General features: G+C 45.0%; 1 pseudogene; it reads right to left on the bottom strand.

Moving 5' to 3' along the window:
- Positions 1 to 17,244: 17,244 nt before the first annotated feature.
- Positions 17,245 to 18,446, bottom strand: LOC113881516 (annotated as a pseudogene).
- Positions 18,447 to 27,235: the final 8,789 nt, after the last annotated feature.

Below are 27,235 nucleotides of genomic sequence, written 5' to 3'. Positions count from 1 at the left end.
GGTGGTCTGGTAGTTAAGACTCTGAACTTTCACTGCAGGAGCTGAGAGTTCAATCCCTGGTTGGGGAACTAAGATCCTGCATGCCATCGGCTGTGGCTAAAAAAATAAATAAATAAAAATCTTTCTAGAAAAAAGTATTATTTATTAAAAAATGAAAAGCAGGGGAGGTCTTTAAAATACATTTGCAAAATTTCAGTCTAAAGTTTAATGTATGTGGAGATAGAGATATATACATAAATATTCTCTATGAATATATACTTTTAAAGTATGGGATAAGCCTACACCTTTTACTGTTATAAAGAAGGAAATTCTGTCTCTGGATATGACTAAGTAACAGGTATTGGATTTAGCTACCTGAAGTAATCAACTATCAACCTGGACAGAATATATAAAATAATTGTTTTCAGACGTTGGGCAATTTACCACACAGGTCTGCTGTTCTTCTTGTTGTCATCACTGTTCAGTCACTAAGTCATGTCCACCTTTCTGTGACCCCGTGGAGTTCAGAACGCCAGGCTCCTCTGTGCTCCACCATCTCCCAGAGTCTGCTGAAATTCACGTCCATCGAGTCGGTGATGCCATCCAATCATCTCATCCTCTGCTGCCCCCTTCTCCTCCTGCCTTCAGTCTTTCCCAGCATCAGGGTCTTTTCCAATGAGACAGCTCTTCCCATCAGGTGCCCAAAGTTTTGGAGCTTCAGCTTCAGCATCAGTCCTTCCAGTGAATATTCAGTGTTGTTGATTTCCTTTAGGATTGACTGATTTGATCTCCCTGTGGTCCAAGGGACTCTCTCTGCTCTTCCTAGGAGAAGAACATATATCTTATATTCGCCTTATCTTTCTGCCTGGTGCACTTTCCAAACTGTAGCACACGGGAGTTAACCCAGGTTGAGAGCAGAGGTCTTCTGGGTGGAGGAAACAGATACCAGAGTTGAGGGCTGCTGAGTCATTTGTAATTCATGCAGAAGGATATCCAGATAGGAAAGAGCTGCTCGGAAAAGTGGCTTTAGAAATCTGCATGGAGATTTCTGAGAGATTTATGAGATTTATGTCTCTTGCTAGACACTAAGTTGGGCCTGCTCAGAGCAATGTTTCGTGATTACCATCAGAGAAAGGCCACTGAACAAACTAAAAGTTGCAGTGGTGGAATCCTGAAAAAGTGCAATTTTAGTAACTACTAAATGTATTAAAAACTCTAGTAGCAAGTCTTAAAAATTCCCAGGAAGCTTCATTCTCAACTAAGTTTTCTTATAACAGTAAACTAAGTAAGAGGTTATACTGTGGTCGTGTCCGACTCTTCTATGACCCCATGGACTGTAGTTCGCCTGGCTCCTCTGTCCATGGGATTTTCCAGGCAAAAATACTGGAGTGCATTGCCATTCCCTTCTCCAGGGAATCTTCCCAATCCAGAGATCGAAACCAGTATCTCCTGTATTGGCAGGCAAATTCTTTACCACTGAGCTACCTGGGAAGCCCCAGATAAGAGGTAAAACATAGAGGAAACACACTTGTGAAGGGGGCCTGTTATTTCATCTACATCAATGTGTTGAAATATCTTCCATTGTAGCTCAATCCATAAAGGAAGTAATAAAATTTGTAGGCAAGTTGACATTTAATACCGTTTGATTATTTTTGCCAAAGTTCACACACAGTGTAACTACAGAGCTGGAATTTTAGTAGTACCAACATTGATGATATGATGATTCTCATATCTTAAACTGCTTTAATGAATTTAAAATTAAAAGATTTAATTTTCAATCTTAAATTTAAATTTTCAAATATAGTTTCATGCAGCCATGAAATTAAAAGACTCTTCTTGGAAGAAAAGCTATGACCAGCCTAGATAACATATTCAAAAGCAGAGATATTACTTTGCCAACAAAGGTCTGTCTAGTCAAAGCTATGGTTTTTCCAATAGTCATGGATGGATGTGAGAGTTGGACTATAAAGAAAGCTGAGCGCTGAAGAATTGATGCCTTTGAATTGTGGTGTTGGAGAAGACTCTTGAGTGTCCCTTGGACAGCAAAGAGATCCAACCAGTCCATCCTAAAGGAAATCAGTCCTGAATATTCATTGGAAGGACTGATGCTGAAGCTAAAACTCTAATACTTTGGCCACCTGATGCAAAGAACTGACTCATTTGAAAAGACCCTGATGCTGGGAAAGATTGAAGGTGGGAGAGAAGGGGATGACAGAGGATGAGATGGTTGGATGGCATCACCGACTCGATGGACATAAGTTCAAGCAAGCTCCGGGAGTTGGTGATGGACAGGGAGGCCTGGGGTGCTGCAGCCCATGGGGTTGCAAACTGTCGGACATGACTGAGCGACTGAGCTGAACCGATAAATAGTATCTCATTATAAAAACACAATAGAGATCATTTTGGCCCTTACTTTTGTAAAATCATACAGTTTTAGACCAGGGAAATTCACAATGTCAATGTCATGCTCCTTGTTTTATAGATAAGAAAGCTGAGGGCAGGTGTGTTCTTATCTTATAGATAAGAAAGCCTTAGAAAGGTGTGTTCCAGTCTCATAGCTCATTAAGATCAGGATCCAGGTTCTTGGGCAACTGAAAATTGACTGAATATGCTCCTGCAACACTTGAACATCATACAAATGACACTTAAAATGGACAAATCCATCTATTTAAATAAATTGCACCCTTTTCTTTTAAAACACAGAACACAGTGCAATAAAAAATATCATCTATATCCTATTACCCAAATAGAACCACTGGTTTCATTGGGGGATATTATTTTCTAGTATCTGTCCTTGAGTTACAGAAAGATATTAATATCAATCATATTATATAATAATGTTAGATATTGCATGTTAAAATACATATTGTAAAATATATATTAAAAGGCATATAAAATTTCATTTTGTGTTTTTTGCTTGACATTTTATACTTTCATTTTTATTGCTGACAGCTTCATAGTCATAGGCCGCCTAATGAGTATAGTGTAATTTACTTATCCCATTTCCTATTTTGTAGACTGAGATTGTTTTCACATTTTGCATTTATAAATAACTTTGAAGTAAACATTCCATGTGAATACCATCATCAATTATCTCTGACAATTTCTACAGGACAGATTTCTGAAGGATGATTACAGGATCAAATAAAATGAATTTTTTTAAGTCATTGACTCACATTGTCAAATGGTTTTCCTTCAGAGGATGTGACAATATCACCAATCCTGTGTGAGAAACATTTCGCTCAGTTTTATTCTCACTGGGTGTTGTCATTGAAAAATGAATTTCTAATTTAATAGGCAAATATCTTGCAACTGGTCTTTTGTTTTTCATTTATTTGCTTATTATTGAGATAAACATCTTCCCATTTGTTTACTTGATAACTTGTAAGGCTAGATTAATCTAATTTTTTTTTAATGACAAGCTATGGCACTGAAAATGAAAAGGAATAAAAGGCTGAGATGAGGAGAACAGAGGCAGGAATGATAAGTGAGCCCCTACCAAGGGGAGGATTATCTCAGATGGTGTTGTCAGGCACATCAATAGTCAGGTTATGAGAAAAAGTGGAAGCAATAGTCAGAAAATGATCTCACAATAAAAGAACTAATTTATATTGGCTCAGTTTTAGGTCATAAGGGACTTTAATTCTTTGTTAAAGTTTTTACAAACTAAATGCATTGGTTTAAGGAAATTAACCTAGTATTAAAAGGAAATAATAAATAGCATACATAGTAGAACAGCATAAATAGCCTAATAGTCTGCATGATGGGTCTATAGCCGAGCTGGGCAATATGGTAGCCAGTGAAAGTGAAAGTTGCTCAGTTGTGTCTGACTCTTTGTGACCCCATGGACTACATAGTCCATGGAATTCTCCAGATCCGAATACTGGAGTGGGTAGCCTTTCCCTTCTCCAGGGGATCTTCCCAACCCAGGGATCAGACCCAGGTCTCCCACATTGCAGGCAGATTCTTTACCAGCTGAGCCACAAGGGAAACCCATGGTAGCCAGTAGGGCATGTGGTTATTGAACATTTAAAACAAGGCTGGTCTGAATCAAAATATGCTGTAAGTATAACATATATTTTTATGGCTTTGTACCACCAAAAAGGAATGGAAAATATTGCAATAGTTTTCTATGGATTACATGTTGAATGCTAATATTGGGAATATGTTAAGTTTTTATATATTTCAATATATATTTGTAAAGTTAAAAAATAAAAAAAAAATTTTTTAAAGAAGCTTGAAAAAAAACTATATAAATATAATATATTAATAAAACATGATATTAACATTAATTTTACCTGTTTCATTTTGCTGTTTTAAATGTGACCTCAGAAAATTTATAATTTTATTTATGGCTAACATTGACCAGTACAGGTCTAAAGAATCATTATGATCTTAGATTTTAGGACAACCATTATTAAATTGCAGTGCTTTGGCCAGAGATCTAATAGGGTATATGATGAGAGAGACAGACACACATACAGAGACAGAGAGAGAGACAGGCTGCATCATGTAATTGAAAGCAGTAAAGACAGTGGTATCGCAGAAACCAATATGGCCATCCCGGAGGGCTCTGAAGAGCTTAGGTATTTATTCATATATTCAGCTTTTAAAGGACCCACTACACGGGACAAACAGGAGCATAATCCCTCTTGTCAGGCTGTTACATAGAATGAGCTAGAAGAAGGCAAAGCGCTAGCTTGCACTGCCTAGGTAAGCTAGGAAAATACCACACGGGAGAGGGAGAAGACAGAGTTATGCAGCTCCTACTTGGCTTCTGGGCTTCCCCGGTGGCTCAGCAGTAAAGAATCTGCCTGCAATTCAGGAGGCGCAGGAGATGTATCTTCAATTCCTGGGTCGGAAGATCCCCTGGAGGAGGAAATGGCAACCCACTCCAGTATTCTTGCCTGGGAAATCCCATGGACAGAAGAGCATGGTGGGCTACAGTCCAAGGCATCGCAGAGTCTGAAGTGACGGAGCAGGCATGCATTTGACTTCTAAATTTTATCAAATTGCTAAATTCATTGATGCCATGGGTAACTGGTTTGTATACTATTCTTTTTAAGCAGTGAAACCCTTATCCCAAATCTGAATATATAAAGAAGTTCCTAGTGGAATCCCCTAGGATCTTCCCTCATAGCTCAGTGGGTAAAGACTCTGCCTGAAAGGCAGGAGACCCGGGTTCAATTCCTGGGTCAGGAAGATCCCCTAGAGAAGGAAATGACAGCCCACTCCAGTAGTCTTGCCTAGAGAATCCCATGGACAGAGGAGCCTGGCAGGCTCCATGGGGTCGCTTAGGGTCAGACACGACTTAGTGACTAAACCACCACCACCACCAGTGGCATTCCCTAGCTATTCTGGGTGACCCAGAGGTTCAGAGCACTGTCTAAGTAACCATGCATTCGCCGTTGCAGAACGGTATACTTCACTGCCATAAAAAACAAGCAATCAGACTTCAGCTGGGCATTTGATAAGGTCACTTATAATAGTCTTGCAACTAAGCCTGGATTATGACATTCAGACCAGTCAGTAGTGTGTGAAACCACAGATCCCAGTGGTGTGAATTAATGAGATGATGTGAAATGAACAGGAAGTCATGTGGAATAGAGCTCTGTTCCTGATCTTTTTTTGTGTTAAAAAATGTCAATGACTTCGAGGAAGTAATACCATTCCCATGTGGTCACGTGATTCTATGTTAATTCCTGCACTTGAACTGCTAAGTCACTTCAGTTGTGTCCAACTCTGTGCGACCGCATAGACGGCAGCCCACCAGGCTCCCCCGTCCCTGGGATTCTCCAGGCAAGAACACTGGAGTGGGTTGCCATTTCCTTCTCCAATGCATGAAAGTGAAAAGTGAAAGTGAAGTCGTTCAGTTGTGTCCGACCCTCAGCGACTCCATGGACTGCAGCCTACCAGGCTCCTCCATCCATGGGATTTTCCAGGCAAGAGTACTGGAGTGGGGTGCCATTGCCTTCTCCGAAAGCCTGTATCTTCCCATTCACACTTCTGCTTTTTCTACTTCTTCCTCCTGTAGAACAAGTGACCTTGATGTGCTATATTTTGACATTTAATCCATGTATGTTTATGCCCACATTAAATGAAAACTTTCCCTGTTTTGCCCTCAAGAAAGAATCAGGACAATCGTAATCTCCGCATTTCCATCGTTACCACGAAAAGGACTCTCGGGCGTAAATCAGGTGTTCTGCATGGTAAGCACTCATGCTCTCTACAGCCACCAGCCCTGTTCTTGGAATCACAGCACTGGAACATCTTTGTGTGTGCTTAGTCGCTCCGTCATGTTTGACTCTTTGCAACCCCTTGGACTATAGCCCACCAGCCTCTGTCCATAGGATTCTCCAGGCAAGAATACTGGAATGGGTAGCCATTCCCTTCTTCAGGGAATCTTCCTGACCCAGGGATCGAACCCAAGTCTCCTGCATTGCAGGCAGATTCTTTACCCTCTGAACTGCCAGAGAAGCCCCGCCTTTGCTACTCTGTTATTCTTCCTGCTAATGGGAACTGACATGAGACTGACCTTGGGGTTAGTTGCTTTCGCATCAACACAACTCCCTGCTCCAAATCATTCCTTCATCTCCTCCTCCCCTTCACTGACGTGCTACCCCCATCACAGCTCTGAATGGCTCTTTCAGTTTCTGATGCATTACCCTGGTGGAGATAGGGAACCAGTGGTGGAAACTGCTTCCCAGGCTCCTGGTGAAAGTATCTCAGTCTTTTACTTAACTTCAAACTGCTCTGAGTATCACAATCCACTTATTTCATTTAATTAAGATTTATTTAGCTTAATGCTGTGCTGGGAATTGACAAGAAAAGCAATTATTTCATTTAAATAAGATTTATTAAGCTCTTATTTTATGCCAGGAATAGAGCTAAGGATAAGGGATAAAAATATATAAAGACACATTCCTTGTCCTCAAAAAATGCTAAGTTTGGGGAGATGGAGCTAGTGAGTAAATCAATGTCACTTCAGGGTCATAGACGATAGATGCCAGTAGAAGCATATAGGTGATGCTGTGAGTGCTCAAAGAAAGAAGACCTAAATTGTCTAGATATGAGAGTTACCCACGCTAAGTGTTTAGAATAAGTACCAGTGGGCTGTGTGAGTAAAAGGGAGATGGGTGTTCCAGGCAGAAGTGCCCGTGTGCAGGAAGGCAAGAAGGTCTGAGGAGGTGAAGCTTTGGGAACTGCTTTCTGTTTGGCACCCAGAGGGTACAGAGCAGAAGCGATGTGTAGAAACGTGGGTGAGAAAGGTAGGTTGCCTTGAGGTCCTGCTGCTGCTGCTGCTTCTGCTAAGTCGCTTCAGTCATGTCTGACTCTGTGCGACCCATAGACGGCAGCCCACCAGGCTCCCCCATCCTTGGGATTCTCCAGGCAAGAACACTGGAGTGGGTTGCCATTTCCTTCTCCAATGCATGAAAGTGAAAAGTGAAAGGGAAGTCGCTCAGTCGTGTCTGACTGTTCTCGACCCCACGGACTGCAGCCTACCAGGCTCCTCCGCCCATGGGATTTTCCAGGCAAGAGTACTGGAGTAGGGTGCCATTGCCTTCTCCAGACTTGAGGTCCTAGAAGGCTTTAACCTCTACTTCATAATGCTGTGGGGAGTCAAGGGAGAGTTTTAGGCTAGGGTACTTCAGGATCTGATGTGCATATTGCAGGGACCACTCCTGGCAGCCGTGGGAGGTTAAGACAGCAGGGAAAAGGCGAAAGGAAAAGCCTGTTACGGGGTGGGAAGTAACGTAAGCAAAAGTGGTGGGGATCTGAATGGGACACTGCAAGAAAGGATGGATTGGAGAGTGATGTAGGAGGTTAAAGAACTTCATGAAATATTGTCTGCAGGGATGAAGAAGAGGGAAGAGGCATAAGTGATCCTTAATTTCTGGCTTGGCCAAGTTGGTTGGACAAGTTTATCATATACAGAGAATACATGAGAAGGGTAGGTTCTGGGGAATGATAATAGCTTTGGTAAAGGAAGAAAATGAAAGAGCGGGCATAAAACTACATATTAAAGAAACCAAAATCATGGCATCCAGCCCCATTGCTTCATGAGAAATCAAAGGGGAAAAGGTGGAAGTAGTGACAGATTTCCTCTTCTTGGCCTCTGGAATCACTGTGGATGGTGACTGCAGTCATGAAATCAAAAGACGATTGCTACTTGACTGGAAAGCGATGACAAGCCTAGACAGTGTGTTGAAAAAGCAGAGACATTACTCCGCCAACAAAGGTCCATGTAGTCAAGGCTGTGGCCTTCCCAGTGGTCACGTACGGTAGTGAGAGCTAGACCATAAAGAAGGCAGAATGCCAAAGAATTGATGCCTTTGAACTGTGGTGCTGGAGAAGACTCCTGAAAGTCCCTTGGACAGCAAGGAGATCAAACCAATCAATCATAAGAGAAATCAAGCCTGAATACTTGTTGAAAGGGCTGATGCTGAAACTGAAGCTCATTGGAAAAGTCCCTGATGCTGGGAAAGATTGAGGGCAGAAGGAGAGGAAGGCATCAGAGGATGACATGGCTGGATGGCATCACCAAAGCAATGGACATGAACTTGAGCAAACTTTGGGAGATAGTGAGGGACAGGGAGGGCTGGTGTGCTGCAATCCATGGGGTCACAAAGAGCCAGACACGACTGGGTGACTGAACAACAACAATGGCTTTGGTGTTGGAAACATGGAGTTTGAGACATTTGTGAAACATGGGGAGTGGTGCTGGGAAGCATACTGGACAGTTAGTTTTCTTAAAGGATATGTTGCTCCAGAAGACCGACCTAGGCTAGAGAGCGTGATGTAAACGGACACGGCCTGTGTGTACATCACGGCTGGAACCCTGGGTTTGATGACGTCACCCAGGTAGAGAGTGGTCAGGTTAGACGTTCTCTGAGGATGGACCCAAGGGAAAGATTTGTGGTTGGTCTCTATTGTCTATTGTATGGTTTAGGGCTTCCCCCGGGACTCAGATGGTAAAGAATCTGCCTGCAATGCAGGATACTTGGGTTCGATCCTTGGCCAGGAAGATCCCCTGGAGAAGGAAATGACTACCCACTCCAGTGTTCTTGCCTGGAAAAATCCCACGGACAGAGGAGCTTGGCCAGCTACAGTCCACGGGGCTGCAAAGAGTCAGAAACGACTGAGTAACTAGCGCTTTCACTTTCTTTTGTCCTGTTTAGTTTTATTAAAATGGACCCTCTGGAAGATGTTTTTTTTAATACTGGGAGGAAAGGACCAAAGGAGCAAGTTTGAAGATGCAAACTTATTGCCAGTTCTAGGTATTGTCCATTTTTAATTCTACCCCCTCTCAATTGATTTAGGCTATTTCTGGATCATTTCTCCCCTTCCTGAATTTTCTGTTTCTTTCCAAACATTTTATGTCAGCAGAGTATATTGCAGATAAATGCTGGTTGAATATAAAAGAGTTGGTGCCTATCTGGAATTTGCAAATTCATTGAAATATTAAGTTTAAAAACACATTCCAAAGAAGGTGGGTGTATTCTACCACCACTTTTACCAAATATAGCAGATGCCAATCTCTGTCTCCCACGGTCCATCATCTACACTGTGAACCTTGAGTTAAACGTCAGACAAGTTACAGTTACTAGGAAAGTACCTGAAAATCAGAGCTCTCTCCTCCTTCAATTTTCTGAAAATGAAGTAATCACAGGTGCACCCCTTGTAATTTATAATGAATGTAAGTACAGACCGCACAGTTGTGAAGTGTGATTCCCCCAAAGATTTGACTTTTGAGATTCCAAAACAGGGCATATGTGTTTGCACATCAAATTTACATTGATGTCAGACATCTCTGGTTGTAGCACATTTCTGCATTTTGCTGTCCAGCTCCCAAAAAGTCTCATCCAAGAAGTCTCCCCCCTCTTGCCCTTGATTTTGGGGGACGATGGTGTGATACATGAAGCTTTGGCTCTGAAGGCACCACTTTGGCAGCTGGAAAGGACCTTATATAGTAGCATCGCTTCACACGCCCTGTGTTGGAAAGATCGGTTTGGAATGTGGTGACTTGGAAGGCTGATAAGGACATTCCACAGAAGGAGGGATGCTGTGGTCAGCTTGAGGAAGGAGGCTGCAGCACCATCACCCATCAAACGTGGTCTTTGTTTCAGGCCAGTGAAGAGTAGCAGCAGGCTGAGTTTTCACTCATCATGGACTAGGACCTGGGCTGGGCTTATTGTTCTTTGAGACCTTTGGAATTACAGCCAACCTGTATCCTGTGGAGTGAGCGAGCCTCTGCTAGCCTTTCAGTGTGGCCATTTATTATTATAGGAACGACACAGGCACACAGAGTCACTAGCGAGCTATTGCTTCCTTTGCTGAGAACAGCAGGAGATAAAAAAAGCCCTTTGGAAAATAATTTATCTGGACATCTGCAAGCCAACGAGCAAATGAACTGATGTGGGGCTGAGCAATGTGTCCTGAGGACAGAAAACGCGTCTGAAGGTGACCTCTCGTCTAGAAGCTTCACTTGCTCATCATTGGGCAAGTGATGTTCAGGGGTTCAGAGAAAATCCTTTCTCTTCGTAAATGAGAACGAAGAACAGAGGTACCGAGAGAGCTCGTCCAACCAGAAAGTAGGGTGGCCTTGTCATTTTATACCGTCGGGGACAAGGCCGCATCCCCGGCTATTAGACATCGGGTTTCTCATGGGCGGCCCTGATTTCCGTCCTTGTCGCCACCTGCTTGCTGCACTGCTCTGCTCAGGGTGGGTGTTCATACCTGCTCCCTTCCCTTTCTTTCTCCTCTGCGGTCCTTGCCTCCCTTCCCACCCTATTCTGTCCTTTCTCCCCGCTCCCCGCTCCTTTCCTTCTCTCCCAGGTACTGTGACCAAGAAAAGTTTGCAGAGCCTCATGCTGGGTGGATTTCAGCAACAGTGTGTCTGATTCTCTGCAGCTTCATGGACTATAACCCTCCAGGTTTCTGTCCATGGGATTCTCCAAGCAAGAATACTGGAGTGGGTTGCCATGCCCTTCTCCAGGGGATCTTCCGGAGCCAAGGATCGAACTTTCGTCCTTATGTTTGGGTTTTTTTTACCTCTAGCACCACATGGAAAGCCCTTCAGCAACAGACATCCTCCTGATTTTAAGGAAAAAGAAAAAGCCCCCTGGCCAAAGGAATTTATTTTGAGCCCCCTTCTGCTTCACTTTGAATACATTTAGTTTCTGTACTTTAAACATGGCAATGATTGTTTATTCAGCATGATCAGGCCCAGTCGTGGCCACCTAATTCATTGCTTCATTTCTCCATTCACAAATATTTACCGCACCCCTGTTACCCACTAAACTCTGGGATTACAGCAGTAGATAAACACCAAAGATTGTCCTCATGAAGCTCTGGGAGTGGGAGAGAGAAGCAATATACAAATGATTGGTCAGTAAACATATATCACATATCACATAATGAATGAAAGGAAGAAAAACGCAGTATAAGGTGCATAGAGAGTGGCCGGTGGAGACATGCTTGCCTTTGGAACAGACTGGAGCAAGTCTTGCGGAAGCAAGGGGAAAAGTGGTGTAGGAACTTTGTTGACAGCCAGGTCGATTCTGCCTGTTCAGTGCTGACCGCACAGACTGCAGGCGTCCAGTGACGCTAAACCAGTAAAAGGGAGAAGAGTCGCCTTTGAAATTTTGGTTCAGGTCCCTCTAAAAGTTTCTATAACATTGTAGAAAGAGGAATTCTCCAAGACTCGGAGGATTAAACTAGACCCTTGTGCTCATATCCCCAGTGCTGCAAGTCCCTGGAGCTAATGCTGCTTATCACACTGAAGGTTGTAACCCACTAGTGGGGCCAGAAGTCAGTTCACCGGTTGTGGCCAGCACTTTTGTACGCCGAAGAGTCTTCATTGAGGGATGGTTTGCGTGCATTCACATGCATAAAAGTCAAGGGAAGGGCAAAGGCAAAGAGTCAGAGAGGGGTTGGGTGTTGAGAATGGCAGTTTAGCCTGAGCAGAGAGGCTGAGAGGGTGATGGGAAATGAGGTCACAAGGCAGGCAGGAGTGAGCCCTCCTGAAGCCCGGGAGGCCTTGATGAGGACCTAGGCTTTCCCTCTGACTCAGATGGAAAGCCAGGAAAAGCTTTTTAGCAAAGGCAAGTAGGCCGTGACCCCCTGCATCATACAGCGGTTCACTCCTTAGGTCTGAGGCCGGGCTGCCCGTGTTGAGTCACCCCTCTTGCTACTTGCGTGACAGAGGATGAGTTACTTTTGTGTGCCTTCTGAGTGATAACTGTACTGACCCCCTAGGGTTGTTATGAGGATTCTATAAATCAGTATTTGTAAACTACCAATTTCATTAAATATATTTATTAAATATAACATTAAATAATAAATATAATATATATTAAATAATAATATAATTAAATCATTTAAAAGAACTCTTTAAAAGATTTTGCATGGCAGTTTTGACTACTGCCTTGGTCACTTAGGTCAGGGGGTCGCAGAGTTGGACTTGACTGAAGCGACACAGCATATACAGGGAACTAACATGTTGCATTTAGTTGTTGCTGCTTAGTTTCTTGTTAAGTCATGTCCAGCTCTTTTGTGACCCCAGGTACTGTAGCCCTCCATGCTCCTCTGTCCATGGAATTTTCCAGGCAAGAACACTGGAGTGGGTGGCCATTTCCTTCTCCAGGGAATCTTTCCTACCCAGGGATCAAAACCATGTCTCCTGTGTCTCCTGCATTGGCAGGCGGACTCTTCACCACTGCAACCCCTGGGAAGCCCCTGCATCCAGCTTCATTATCGTCCAAACCCTTTGCCCAACAGCTGACTGAGGAACTGCAACAAATCATTGATGATTTAAGGTGACTGCACGTTGAAGTGCTCACCTAGGTCTCTGATGTGCACTCATTTCCTCCTGTAATTAACCCAGCATCACCACCTGTTAATAAACCTAGGAGGTTGATCAAGTAAAACCTGAGGAAATTAGATCCTATGGGAAAAATGTCACATCAAAGTTTCAGATGCATTAAAAAAAGTCTGTTCTGATTCAGCTGACTTTTTAAGTACTGACGAATCATCCTTGATGAGTAGAGATTGCCAAGCACCTGGATGGATCACCTGTGTGTTGCCTCATTTTAATTGCTGGTTGTGTGGTTTCATTTTAGCCTGACGTCTTAATTCCCACTAACGATTTCCGTAGAGTGCACACTGAGACATAGCGTACCTGCGGAAGAGGGATTTCACCACACCGAAGTGTTAGTCACTGAGTCGTGTCCGACTGTATACGGCCCTATGAACTGCAGCCCGCCAGACTCCTTTGTCCATGGGATTCTCTAGGCGAGAATACTGGAGTGGGTTGCCATGCCCTCCTCCAAGGGGATCTTCCTGACCCAAGGATCGAACCAGAGTCTCCTGCATTGCAGGCAGATTCTTTACTGCTGAGTCACCAGGGAAGACCCTGAAGCCATTACTTCCCCCAATAATAATAATAATAATAAAGAGTATAGTTTCTTTTGGCTTCTGAAGAAGCTGTAGATTCCCTATAAGAAGGAAAGTCCATAATGATTAAATCAATGCTTCATTAATATTAATATTTCAATAGATGAAACAAGACAGCAGCAATTAATTTTTTCTAGTTCTTGATTTACTCATTCCATTAACTCAGATGAGTGCTTGGAATCACCGAATGTCTCCCAATCTTTTGAGCAATTTCCCAGAAAAAGATGATAACGATAATAATGACAACTAACATTTATATCATGCTTGCCAGGGGCCAGCTATTTGTCTAAGTACCTATACACATATATTTTATCTCTTAATCCTCCTAAATCACCATAAGAAGTAGGCACATCTATCTCCTTTCAGATGAGTAAACTGAGGCATGGAGAAGTTAAGTAACTCACTCAAGGTCACATACAGCTAATAAGCGGCAAAACCCCAGAACTCAGGAGAGGAGATATTGGGAACCCATCAGCCTCCATTTTTTTTTTTTATCATTTTTCATTATTCTTTTAAAATAGACCACGGAAACATCTCGTTTATACAAAAAGGCTCAGCAATGTCCTCAAGTTCTTGCCGGTGAACTTGCCAGGACATAAAGCAGAGCAGAAAGGGACAGGGTGCATCTTCGGTCAGGGCTGGGGGAGGAGCAGGCACATAGAAAAGAATCACCTACCATGGAGCACAGGCTTCCCAGGAGGCTAGTGGTGAAGAACCCACCTGCCAATGTAGGAGACTCAAAAGACACAGGTTCAGTCCCTGGGTTGAGAAGATCCCCTGGAGTAGGAAACGGCTACCCACTTCAGGATTCCTACCCAGGAAATCCCATGGACAGAGGAGCCTGGCAGGCTACAGTCCATGGGGATGTGAAGGAGTCGGACATGGCTTAGCAACTAAACAACAAAACCACAGCATATACGTTGTATTTGAAAGTCAAAGGGCATTTTGAATTGTTTCATGAAAATGTTTATAGTCTTGATTTCATAATTTGCCTCTAGGAATTACTCCTAGGTAAACTATCGGAGGAAATACAATTTTCGTTGCACTGATATTTATAACCAAAAAATAAATAAATAGCTTAAATTCTTGGAGTAATAGTTGAGCTAAATAAGCTGTGACATATTCACGTGATGGAACAATCACGGTTTATGGGTATCGTGCCTCCATCATCCCCTTATCCCCCTTGTACCTTCACCATCCTCATTTCTGCTTGAGAAACTATGTTTCTGTAATGCAACAATATATCAGGATTTGGATGTCAAAAACAAACTGTACATATATGATATTTATAAGCTTTCTGTATGTATATAAATAAATATGTGTTATATGTTATATGATAATATTGAACGTTTATAAATACTATGCATATATGTATATGCTGCTAAGTCGCTCCAGTCGTGGCTGACTCTGTGCGACCCCATAAACGGCAGCCAACCAGGCTCCCCCGTCCCTGGGATTCTCCAGGCCAGAACACTGGAGTGGGTTGCCATTTCCTTCTCCAATGCATGAAAGTGAAAAGTGAAAGTGAAGTCGCTCAGTCGTGTCCAACTCTTCGAGACCGCATGGACTGCAGCCTACGAGGCTCCTCGGTCCGTGGGATTTTCCAGGCAAGAGTACTGGAGTGGGGTGCCATTGCCTTCTCCGATATACGTATATAACATGAAGAAAATGTGCACATGTGCTCAGTCGCTCAGTCATGTCCAAAAGTTTGCAACCCTGTGGACTGTAGCCCACCAGACTCCTCTGTCCATGGGATTTCCCAGGAAAGAATACTGAAGTGGGCCGCCATTTCCTATGCCAGGGATGAAGAAAACACAATACTCTTATTTTTACCACCCAGGTGGAGCTATAAAACATCACCAGTAGCACTGAACCCCACTAGGTAGCTCTCCCGACTACGGCCACAGACGAACACTGTCAGAGCATTGTGTCTGTCTTTCCTGCTCGTGTCTTTATTCTTTTCCTTGTATTTCCCTCTACACAATAGTGTTTAATTTTCCATTTTAAGTTTAAATATCCTGGCTGCTGCTGCTGCTGTTAAGTCGCTTCAGTCGTGTCCAACTCTTTAACGACCCCATGGACTGCAGCCTGCCAGGCTCCTCCGTCCATGGGATTTTCCAGGCAAGAGTACTGGAGTGGGGTGCCCGTTGAATATATTCTTTGATTAAAGTCCTTTGATTTTCCCTTCTGTATTCACCTCTTTTCCAGTTTCTTTTTCATTTTTTTCCTACCCCTGTTTCATCATTCATATCAGCCTCCAGAATTACAGAGGCAGGATGGTGGTGGGGCTGGCGGGTAGGCGGGGCAGGGGTGGGCAGGAGAGGGGGGCATCAGATTTAAGTTTTGAGCATTAAAGCTCCAAATCTCCATGCAGCAACCAGAAAGCAAGCAGGAGGGCTATCACTTACTCTACAACATTAAAACATAGCATGATATTCTCATGAATTGATCTCTTATTTATTTATTTTTTGAATAGTTATGCATTTATTTCCATGTATAACTAGCACATCAACATGTGACTGTGTGGATATATTGCTTAGTTAGCATAAGACTAGATTGGTAAGTGAGTAAAAAGAAAAAAGATGTTGAGTTAAAGAAAATATTAAGGAAGTTAGAGAACAGGAGGTCCTCATATGATAAAAATTGTGGAGGTTATGGGAATGCCTGGAGTTTGGGACTCGCTGCTCTAAGCTTCAGGCAAGACACTCTGCTCTGGTCTGAAGCCCTTAGGGGGCCTTACACAGAAACCCTCCAGGCATGTGGAGCTCTGAGAATCCTCCTAAGAGCACGTGGTACATTGAGACGACCCCAGGGAGGAAAGCACCTTTTGCTTCGTGTATTCATGCCCTACAAAATGTCTTAGAAGTTACAAAGCAACAAGTGATTTTTTCTTAAAAGGGAAAAGAATCTTAGAGGTGTGGCCTTGAGTGGGCAGTGGTCACAGGGCAGCCTGGGCTGAAGGGCCCAAGCAGGGGTTGGGGGACACCCTTGTTACTGTTCTGGAGGAGTGTATGTGTGTGTGTGTGAGCACAGCCCCCTTCAAGGCTGCAGGAGGAACACCCGAGGGCTCCTGTGCTCCACTCCCTGGCAAACAACAGGCACTTAATCAGTGTCTGCAGAATCACTGTCGCACAGGAAGGAGGCACCAGAAGGCAGGTGGAAGAGTTGCTGACATCATCCTTGGGTGTCAGCGTGTCGCCCTTTGCTCCTGCCACTGCTGTGCAGGGTCTGAGCCCCATGTCAACATGGCCCCAAGGTGGGAAGTCCGTGCCACCAGGAGGGTCACCATCTTGTACATTTATGAACAATGGAAGGTATTTCCCCATCTTCTCCCAAAATCCAAAGTATGTTTCTCATCATTTAACCTTCAAAGGTTAAAAATAGTGCTTTTTAAAGGACTCCATGATCGTACTCTAATAGCTCAGCACCCTCAGAGCTCATGGATCATCGCTATGGACACAGGGTGCCTGCTGGAGACTCACCCAACTGACCCCTGGAAATGCAGGTCAAAGCCAGTGCTCAAGAGGGGCCAGAGTGGTGGAGGTGGGACCCCTGGGCATGACGTTCACAGTACAAAAGCCTTCTGGTGCCCAGAGGAGAGAAGGAACCGCTGAGAGTCTGAAGGGTGTTCTGAGCTGGGAGGAGGCCTGGGCTCAGCGGCCGAAGTGATGGGTGGAGCTGCAAGCTGGTCCCTGCGTGTGGCTTGGAAGGAAAGCATGCCAGAACAGGTTGGGAAGGGACACAAGTTAGGGAAGGGGTCCTGACAAGCAGGGCTAGTGTGCAGCCACAGCCCCCAGCCCAGCGGTGCCCTCAGCAGCACCCCGCAGCACTCTGCTTCACGTGGCACAGCTTGCAGAAGAGACGGTTGTTCAGCGGGTAGCAGCCCTGGCCCGTGGGCTCCACGGACAGGAGGACCCTGCAGTCCTGACACGGGTAGCAATTCTCATGGAAGTTTCTTCCCATGTACTCAATTTTGAAGGCATCCTTCCCATCTCAGGCGATGATGGGATACTCACAGATGCTGCACACCGGGGCGAACTTCCTGTAGAAGTCGTCCAGGCAGTACACCCCATTCTGACTGTCCAGGGCAAAGCCCTCGTCCCCGATGCACCAGGCGCAGGTCACACACAGGAGGGGTGGAAGGCCTGGCCTAGGGCCCGGATGATGCACTCCCGGACAACCTTGCACACTTGGCACACTTCTCCAGGTGTCCTGGTAGCAGGCTTCACAGAGGGGCCGCCCATCCTTCTGGTAGAAGCTCTGCCCGGCCAGCCGTTGGCGGCAGACACGGCACGTGAAGCACTGGGCGGGTACTGCCTCTCCATGGCCTCTACGCCCAGCTCTCGGGGGGACACAGTCTTGCGGCAGAAGGCACAGATGTCTCTCTCAGGGAAGCTGACAGGCTCTTTGGAGTGGTGGGCAGCAGCTCCTCCTCTGCGGGCTTGAGATGACTGGGCCGAGGCTGCAGTGGAGGCCCCTCCACCAGGGCCTGTGCGGGGATGGGGGAGGGGGAGGGGCAGGTGCAACTGCCCCAAGTCTGAAATGAGTGGTGCCCCCATCGCGGAGGGGGCTCTTTGTCAGGAGGGGCAGGTCCACTGGAGGGGGTGGAGGCAGAGGTGGGAGGAGGTCCAGGTCTGGAAGAGCATCATCAACGTCCAAGGGCGAGAAGGAAGTGACACCCTCCATTGGAGAGCGGAGGTGGAACAGCTGGCCCTGGGGCTGCAGTCCTGCCAGGAGGCATCCAGGAACGGAGCTTTCCCACCGAGCCAGCCCCGGGTGCCTTTGTGGGGGCAGGAGATTCCCAGGGGTGGCCAGGCTGGGCCTCACAAGCTGCTCGCCTCACCTCCTCAACCACAGCCTCATCTCGACGTGGGGGCACCAGGGTGATAAAGACAGACGAGGCGACCCTCTTCTCAGGCTTGGAGGCCATTGTTTCAGCTTCTGGTGGGGCTGGGATCTGGATTTTCCTAGGAAGGCTGAGGTCCCCAACATTCAGGCCAGCTCCACTGAGCCACCCGCACCCCTGGTGGCTCTGGTCGGTCACCTGATCTCTTATTTAGCTGAAGGGTTTGGCAGAAATTCTCCTCTCTGCTCATCAATCCCTCTGCCTCTTGCCTTTTCTCTACATGTTCCACTGGACATTTTGCAAACAAATCTCGGGCCTGGAGTCTATTCTACTTAACAGTAAGTCCCTCTTGCGATTTGAGTCACAAAACCACAGTCAGAGTGTGGAGATAGCTGTAAACCCTGCTTTTCCACATGGAGAGCAGCCCAGGCAGGGATTTGGTGAAGTCTGTGATGAGAACAAAAGAGGCAGATGACTAGTCCCCACTCCATCTCAGTGGGCAGGAGTGCAGCCTTCCAGATTTGTCATTGCCTTGGGGTCTGGCAGGGTCATTGGCATATCTCCAATAAGGAGGAGAAAGAAACAGAACCGAGCGTCTATCAGAGGGTGTGCCTGCCTGCCTTTCTCTCCTGCAAACAACTGGAAACTATGACTTTGCTCCCTCCCCCGTAGGGGAGAGAGAAATCGGGAACTGAGATGTTTGAAAGAATGGGGGCTCTGAGATGATGAAAGAATGGGGCTAGATGAGGAGGTTAAAATGCTGTTCCTGGATTGAGAAAGGGAAGATCCATTTTTCATAAGACCAACTGCAAAACGTACAATCGTCCGGGTAGGATCCTCCCACAGTGGCGTCCTGGCAGGTAGAGGGGGGAGGATGTCCAGCACCCAAGTGGTCAGACAGCCGTGCAGTAGACTGAGGGGCGTCATCTGACACCCCCAGGCAGACACAGAGTGCAAGTCAGGCCGGCCTTGCCCCACCCTACGGCTCCTGCCCAGAATAGTGTATTGCAAGTACCCCATCGCTGATTTGCATCACCTACCAATATGTTTATGGATACATTTATTGACTTTTAATGCCACTGTTCTTTAAAAATTATTTATTTCTTTAGTTTTGGTTGTACTGGGTCTTCTTTGCAGTAGGTAGGGGTGACTCTCTATTGGGGGTTCAGCCTTCTTGTGGTGGTGGTTTCTCTTGCAGTGGAGCATGGGCTCTATCTAGGGCAAGTGGGCTTTGGTAGTCGTGGCTTATAGGCTCAGTAGCTGTGGCACTCAGGCTTAGTTGCTCCGCAGCATATGGAATCTTTCTGGACCAGGGATTGAACCCATGTCCCCTGCATTGGCAGGCAGATTTTCATCCACTGGGCCACCTGGGAAGTCCTACGGATACATTTATAAACAAAGTTTCCAAGTAGCACAATTACACAAGAAACGAAAATGATTGATTTATACAAGTGTGGATTTATTTTAACCATTCCATTTCATGCCCTTCTCTAGCTAGGTAGGAACTTCCTTGGTGGCTCAGTGGTAAAGCATCCTCCTGCAATGCAGGAGATGTGAGAGACACAGGTTTGATCCCTGGGTTGGAAGATGACCCTGGGGAAGGAAATGTCAACCCACTCCAGTATTTTTGCCTGGAAAATCCTATGGATGGAGGAGCCTGGTGGGCTACAGCCCATGGGGGTCAAAGAGTCAGACCCAGTTGAGCACACAGACACACACACACATCCCCCCTAGGTGAGTCTAGGCTACCACCACTTTTTTTTTGGTCATCCCTAACCTTGAGATGCTCACCCCTGTGGGTGACTTGGGCGTATATGGAGAGTACTATTGTAATAGAAATCCAGCTCTGGCACTCGCTCCAGCTCCCCATCAAAACCACTCCATCCTTCCCCTTTCTTGGCAGAGATTTCCTCCCACTGTAGAATCTGACAGTGGCAGAGAGCCATTTTCCCAGTGTCTTTTGCAGCTCAGCCGATCAATGGCACCTGATTCTGGCCAGAGGAACTTGAATGTTTCAGGAAGATATCTTTCTTTTCTTAATTTCCAAAGAAAGATTTCTGCTTGTCTTTTTTTTTTTTTTTTTTTCTTTCCATGGGGAAGGCATATGATGCCTGGAACTGCAGCCACTGTCCTGTGACCATGTGGGAACAGCCCCAAGATCACGAAGATGCTGACCCAAAGCCTGGACATTGCCGAGCAACTAAACCAATCTTGGAAATGCCTGTCTCTAGGCTTCTTGTTAGGTAAGAAAGATGAACTTGTCTAAGCCCCTTTTAGTCAGATATTTTATTTCTTACAGCAGAGAGTATTGACAATAAATCACAACATATCAGGCCGTGTAGTAATGAAGTGTACAATCCCAACTCTCCTTTATAGACCCCTTAGAGGGCTTCCATTCCAGGTGGAGTAATGTCCAGAGTCCTTACCTGGACCCACCAGGCTCTGCACATCACCCCATCACCTTTCCAAGGACTCTCGGGCTTTGTTCTATGTTCCCGCCTCACATTTTCCTTCCCTTCCTTGTTTTCTGTCCTGGCCAAATTTCTGCCACAGGGCCTTTGCACACACTGCCTGTGTCCTCTTCCTTCTTCTACGTACAGCTTTAAGCTTTAAGGCGGCTTCTTCCTAACAGCTTTGCTTTATCACCCAATCTAAAGCAGATCTCGCATGCTATGGCTTGTGACACCTCCCTGCTCTGCCCTCGATGACTGCTGCTGACTGTGGGGAGGGCCCCTCAATAGGTGTTCCAACTTCCTCCTGGGAGGGAGAGGACTGAGACTGACACTGCCTTTCCCAGGCTCCTGGGAACTGGGTTCTAAATAGAGTTGAGATTCTGCCTATCAGATATACAGAGGTGGTTTTCCCATGCTGTTGCATGAGCAGAGAGAGGTGGGTGGAGGAGTTATCTGCTGGCAGGGGACCTGGAGGAGGAGATGTGACTCTCACCTTGACAAAGACAGCAGCTCCCTGAGTCGACTCATTTTGCGATGCACTTGGGGCGCTGATGTTTTCATTTTTGCTAGAGGTTGTTTCTTTGTTATTGTCTAGTCCCTAAGTCATGTCCCAGTCTTTGCAACCCTGTGGACTGTAGCCTACCAGGCTCCTCTGTCCCTAGGATTTCTTTAGGCCTCTTTAAAATGTGAGCCAGCTATAACTTTTTTTTTTTAATCTATTTTTAACTGGAGGATAATTGCTTTATAATATTGTGTTGGCTTCTGCCATACAACAAAGTGAATCAGCCATAAGTATACAATGTCCCCTCACTGTGATTTTATTCTGTATCTATTTGTACATGGCCTTGTTAGCTGGTATCTCCTGCTCACCTCTATGCCCTGAATACCCAGCACCAGGTGCGGCGCATGTCTAGGGTCAGAGTTACTTGTTGAGCTGGTAAATAAGTGATGGGAAACAGCAGACTTTGCACGGGACTTCCTTGGAGGCCCAGTGCAGGGCCTCACCGTCTAGTACAGGGGTTGGGGATTAAATTCCTGGTCAAGGAGCTAAAAATCCCACATGCCTTATGGCCAAAAACCAAAACAGAAAACAGAAATAATATTGCAACAAATTCAATAATGACTTTAAAAATGATCTGCATCAAAAAAAAAAAAAAAAACCCTTAAACAAATAAAACCAGAAATTGCCTATAAAGTTATAAGAAAATATAGTCCTGAAGTCGCATGTTTGATATTTCAAATTCTACTGCTGCTGCTGCTGTTGTCGATTCAGTCGTGTCTGACTCTGTGCGACCCCATAGACAGCAGCCCACCAGGCTCCCCTGTCCCTGGGATTCTCCAGGCAAGAACACTGGAGTGGGTTGCCATTTCCTTCTCCAATGCATGCATGCATGCTGAGTTGCTTCAGTCACGTCCGATGCTATGCGACCCCATGGATAGCAGCCTACCAGGCCCCTCTGTCCACAGGATTCTCCAGGCAAGAATACTAGAGTGGGTTGCCATTTCCTTCTCCAATTTCAAATTCTAGTCATGTTTAAAAAGCCAGGAAGCTAACATTTCTTTTGTTTTTTTTCTACTCTCTCCAAACATTTCACCCTCCCCTCCCCTCTCCCCGTGTGCATAAGTCTATTCTTTATGCCTATGTCTCCACTGTTGCCCTGTAAATAGATTCTTCAGTACCATTTTTCTAGATTCTGTATATATGCGTTAGAATATGGTATTTATCTTTCTCTTTCTGACGCACTTCATTCTATACATTAGGTTCTAGGTTCATCCACCTCATTAAAACTGACTCAAATGCCTTCCTTTTTATGGCTGAGTAATATTCCATTGTGTAGATGTACCACAGCTTCTTTATCCATTTATCTGTTGATGGACATCTAGGTTGCTTCCGTGTTCTAGCTATTGTAAATAGTGCTGCAGTGAACAATGGGATACATGTTTCTCTTTCAATTTTGGTTTCCTCAGGGTATATGCCTAGGAGTGGGATTGCTGGGTCATATGGTGGTTTTATTCCCAGTTGTTTTTTTTTAAGGAATCTCCATACCATCTTCCATAGTGGCTATATCAATTTATATTTCCACCAACAGTGTAAGAGCATTCCCTTTTCTCCACACCCTCTCCAGCAGTTATTGTTTGTAGACTTTTTGATGAGGGCTATTCTGACTGGTGTGTGGTGATATCTCATTGTAGTTTTGATTTGCATTTCTCTAATAATGAGCGATGTTGAGCCAACTGTATATCACTTTGGAGAAATGTCTGTTTAGGTCTTTTTCCCACTTCTTGATTGGGTTGTTTGTTTTTCTGGGATTGAGTTGTATGAGCTGCTTGTATATTTTGGAAATTAATCCTTTGTCAGTTGTTTCATTTGCTATTACTTTCTCCCTTTCTGAGGGTTGTCTTTTCACCTTGCTTATAGTTTCCTTTGCTGTGCAAAAGCTTTTAAGTTTAATCAGGTTCCACTTGCTTACTTTTGTTTTTATTTACATTACTCTAGGAGGTGGGTGACTTCAGTGTTCTTGCCTGGAGAATCCCAGGGACAGGGGAGCCTGGTAGGCTGAAGTCCATAGGGTCGCTAAGAGTTGGATAGGACTGAGTGTCTTCACTTTCACTTTTCACTTTCATGCATTGGAGAAGGAAATGGCAACCCACTCCAGTGTTCTTGCCTGGAGAATCCCAGGGATGGGGGAGCCTGGTGGGCTGCCGTCTATGGGGTCGCACAGAGTCGGACACGACTGAAGTGACTTAGCAGCAGCAGCAGCAGCAGGAGGTGGGTCATAGAGGATCTTGCTTTGATTTATGTCATCAAGTGTTCTGCCTATGTTTTCCTCTAAGAGTTTTATAATTTCTGGTCTTACATTTAGGTCTTTAATCCATTTTGAGTTCATCATTGTGTATGGTGTTAGGAGGGAGAAGGAAATAGCAACCCACTGCAGTATTCTTGCCTAGAGCATCCCATGGACAGAGGAGCCCGGTGGGCTGCTGTCCTCGGGGTTGCACAGAGTCGGACATGACTGAAGTGACTTAGCATGCACGCATACATCGTGTTAGGAAGCATTCTAATTTCATTCTTTTACATGTAGCTGTCCCGTTTTCCCAGCACCATTTATTGAGCAGGCTGTCTTTGCCCCATTGTATATTCTTGCTTCCTTTGTCAAAAATAAGGTACCCACAGGTGCATGGGTTTATTTCTGGGCTTTCTATCTCGGTCCATTGGTCTGTATTTCTGTTTTTGTGTCAGTACCATACTGTCTTGGAAGCTAACATCTACAATGAATTTCCAACTTGCAGGTTTCACCTGGCAGCCTCATGGCATAACAGGCAAATTTTTAAAAAACTGAAACAAAGGGGACATAAACTCTGTTACGAAAGAATAATCCTGACCACAATGGTTCTGTGTCTCAAGAAATGTAATCTCACTCAGAGAGATTTCCATGACCCTTTTTAATACCTCCCAAGAGGGCAAGTTGGGTTTCCTTGGTGGCTCAGTGGTAAAGAATCTGCCTGCCAATGCAGGAGACACAGGTTCAGCCCCTGGGTTGGGAAGATCCCCTGGAGAAGAAAATGGCAACCCACTCCCGTATTCTTGCCTGGGAAATCCCATGGACAGAGGAGCCTGGCGGGCTACAGACCTTGGGGTCACAAAGAGTTGGACATGACTTAGCAACCGAAGAACAGCAACAAGAGGGCAAGGTACACTCAGATCTGAGATGCTGGCTTAGTGCCATGGAACCCAGCATTGGAGACACAACCTCACATTCTCTCCTGGGTGATTCCCTGATGAGACACAGGCAGGCCATAGACTGGCAGATCCATGAGGGCATGAACCCATGTCTGGCTCGAATAATCCCTATTCTCCATGCTTCCTAGAATACAATCAGCACTCAGTAACCAAATGAATTCGGTAGATACAGCAACTTTCCCCTAGGTACCTATTTTACATATGGTAATATATATGTTTGCCTTGGAATGAACAGAGATCATTCTGTCGTTTTTGAGATTGCATCTAAGTACTTCATTTCAGAGTCTTTTGTTGACCATCATGGCTACTCCATTTCTTCTAAGGGATTCCTGCCCACAGTAGTAGATATAATGGTCATCTGAGTTAAATTCACCTGTTCCAGTCCATTTTAGTTCACTGATTCCTAGAATGTCGACATTCACTCTTGCCATCTCCTGTTTGACCACTTCCAATTTGCCTTGATTCAAGGACCTGACATTCCAGGTTCCTATGCAATATTGCTCTTTATAGCATCGGACCTTGCTTCTATCACCAGTCAAATCCACAACTGGATATTGTTTTTGCTTTGGCTCCATCCCTTCATTCTTTCTGGAGTTATTTCTCCACTGATCTCCAGTAGCACATTGGGCACCTACTGACCTGGGGAGTTCCTCTTCTAGTATCCTATCCTTTTGCCTTTTCATACTATTCATGGGGTTCTCAAGGCAAGAATACTCAAGTGGTTTGCCATTCCCTTCTCCAGTGGATCACATTCTGTCAGACCTCTCCACCATGACCCGCCTGTCTTGGGTAGCCCCACACGGCATGGCTTAGTTTCACTGAGTTAGACAAGTCTGTGGTCCATGTGATCAGATTGGTTAGTTTCCTGTGATTATGGTTTCAGTGTGTCTGCCCTCTGATGCCCTCTTGCAACACCTACCATCTTACTTGGGTTTCTCTTACCTTGGACATGGGGTATCTCTTCACGGCTGCTCCAGCAAAGCGCAGCCGCTGCTCCTTACCATGGGAAATAGATGGGGAAACAGTGGAAACAGTGTCAGACTTTATTTTTTGGGCTCCAAAATCACTGCAGATGGTGACTGCAGCCATGAAATTAAAAGACATTTACTCCTTGGAAGGAAGGTTATGACCAACCTAGATAGCATATTCAAAAGCAGAGACATTACTTTGCCAACAAAGGTCCGTCTAGTCAGGGCTATGGTTTTTCCAATGATCATGTATGGATGTGAGAGTTGGACTGTGAAGAAAGCTGAGTGCCGAAGAACTGATGCTTTTGAACTGGGGTGTTGGAGAAGACTCTTGGGAATCCCTTGGGCTGCAAGGAGATCCAACCAGTCCATTCTGAAGGAGATCAGTCCTGGGTGTTCTTTGGAAGGAATGATGCTAAAGCTGAAACTCCAATACTTTAGCCACCTCATGCAAAGAGTTGACTCATTGGAAAAGATTCTGATGCTGGGAGGGATTGAGGGCAGGAGGAGAAGGGGATGACAGAGGATGAGATGGCTGGATGGCATCACTGACTCGATGGACATGAATCTGAGTGAACTCCGGGAGTTGGTGATGGACAGGGAGGCCTGGCGTGCTGCGATTCATGGGGTTGCAAAGAGTTGGACATGACTGAGCGACTGAACTGAACTGAATTGAACTGAATATATATGTTTCGATGCCTCTCTCTCCATTCGTCCTACCCTCTCTTTCCTCATTGTGTCCAAAGTCTGTTCTCTATGTCTGTGTCTCTACTCCTGCCCTACAAATAAGTTAATCAGTACCATTGTTTTAGATTTCTTATATATGATATTTGTCTTTAGCATGCTATTGCAAACAGCAAGTGCTGCATGCTCTTTAAGCATCAATTTTGAGGAATTTCATAAAGGACTAAAATTAGTGTTATAGTCACATTAGTGAATCAGATACCTCTTTTGTCCTATTGGTGTAGGTACTTTATAAAGCACGATCCCCTCTCAAAATGTAAAAATGTATCTTCTAACAGCTACACAATCTTCTTTAATTGTAGTAGTCTCTCTCTTCCAATGTGGATATTTCCATCAACTACTGAAAGTAGAAAATGAGTGTTTCTATTTTTCTCTTTGCCCTCCCTTCCTGTAGCTGAGCTTGTTCTCCCAGCTTCTATCTGGTATTTCAAATGAAAGTTCATACTCTGTGAAGTTGTCCATTGTTTGGAACTGTCCCTGGGTGACTTACTCCCACCATGAAAATTATTAGAGAGGAGGGAGTGGGAACTGAGGGGACAGAGGGGAAAGGGGGAGAACCACAGACCTCAGGAAAGCCTTCCAGAAAAATCATCTCCCCAGGAGACAAGACAAAACAGAGGCTTGTGTTTTTTCACTCTGGCCAAATGTCCGTACTCAAAGACTGGTGTTAGCTGGAAAAAACAATACTTCTACCGAGTTTGCTCGTGTTTAATTCTGTTCTGTTTATTTACCTGTAAGTTACATTAATATATATCAATTTTACTGTTTCAATCTGATACAATTCACAGTACATTTCATCCTACATACAGTAGGCATATATGATGTACAGCTCATTTATGCATATCAGTAATGTATTTTCTCTTCTCTTTTTATCACTTCTTTGATATCTGTAATTGGCACCGATGTCCCAAATCTCTACTGACTCTGAAAGAAAGTGTTAGTTGCTCAGTCGTGTCCAACTCTATGTGGCCCCATGGACTGTAACCCACCAGACTCCTCTGTCCATGGGATTTTCCAGGCAGGAGTACTGGAGTGGGTTGCCATTCCC

The sequence above is a fragment of the Bos indicus x Bos taurus genome, chromosome 23 (assembly GCF_003369695.1).
Source record: "Bos indicus x Bos taurus breed Angus x Brahman F1 hybrid chromosome 23, Bos_hybrid_MaternalHap_v2.0, whole genome shotgun sequence".
NCBI lineage: Eukaryota > Metazoa > Chordata > Mammalia > Artiodactyla > Bovidae > Bos > Bos indicus x Bos taurus.
This window is presented reverse-complemented; position numbering and strand designations above follow the sequence as displayed.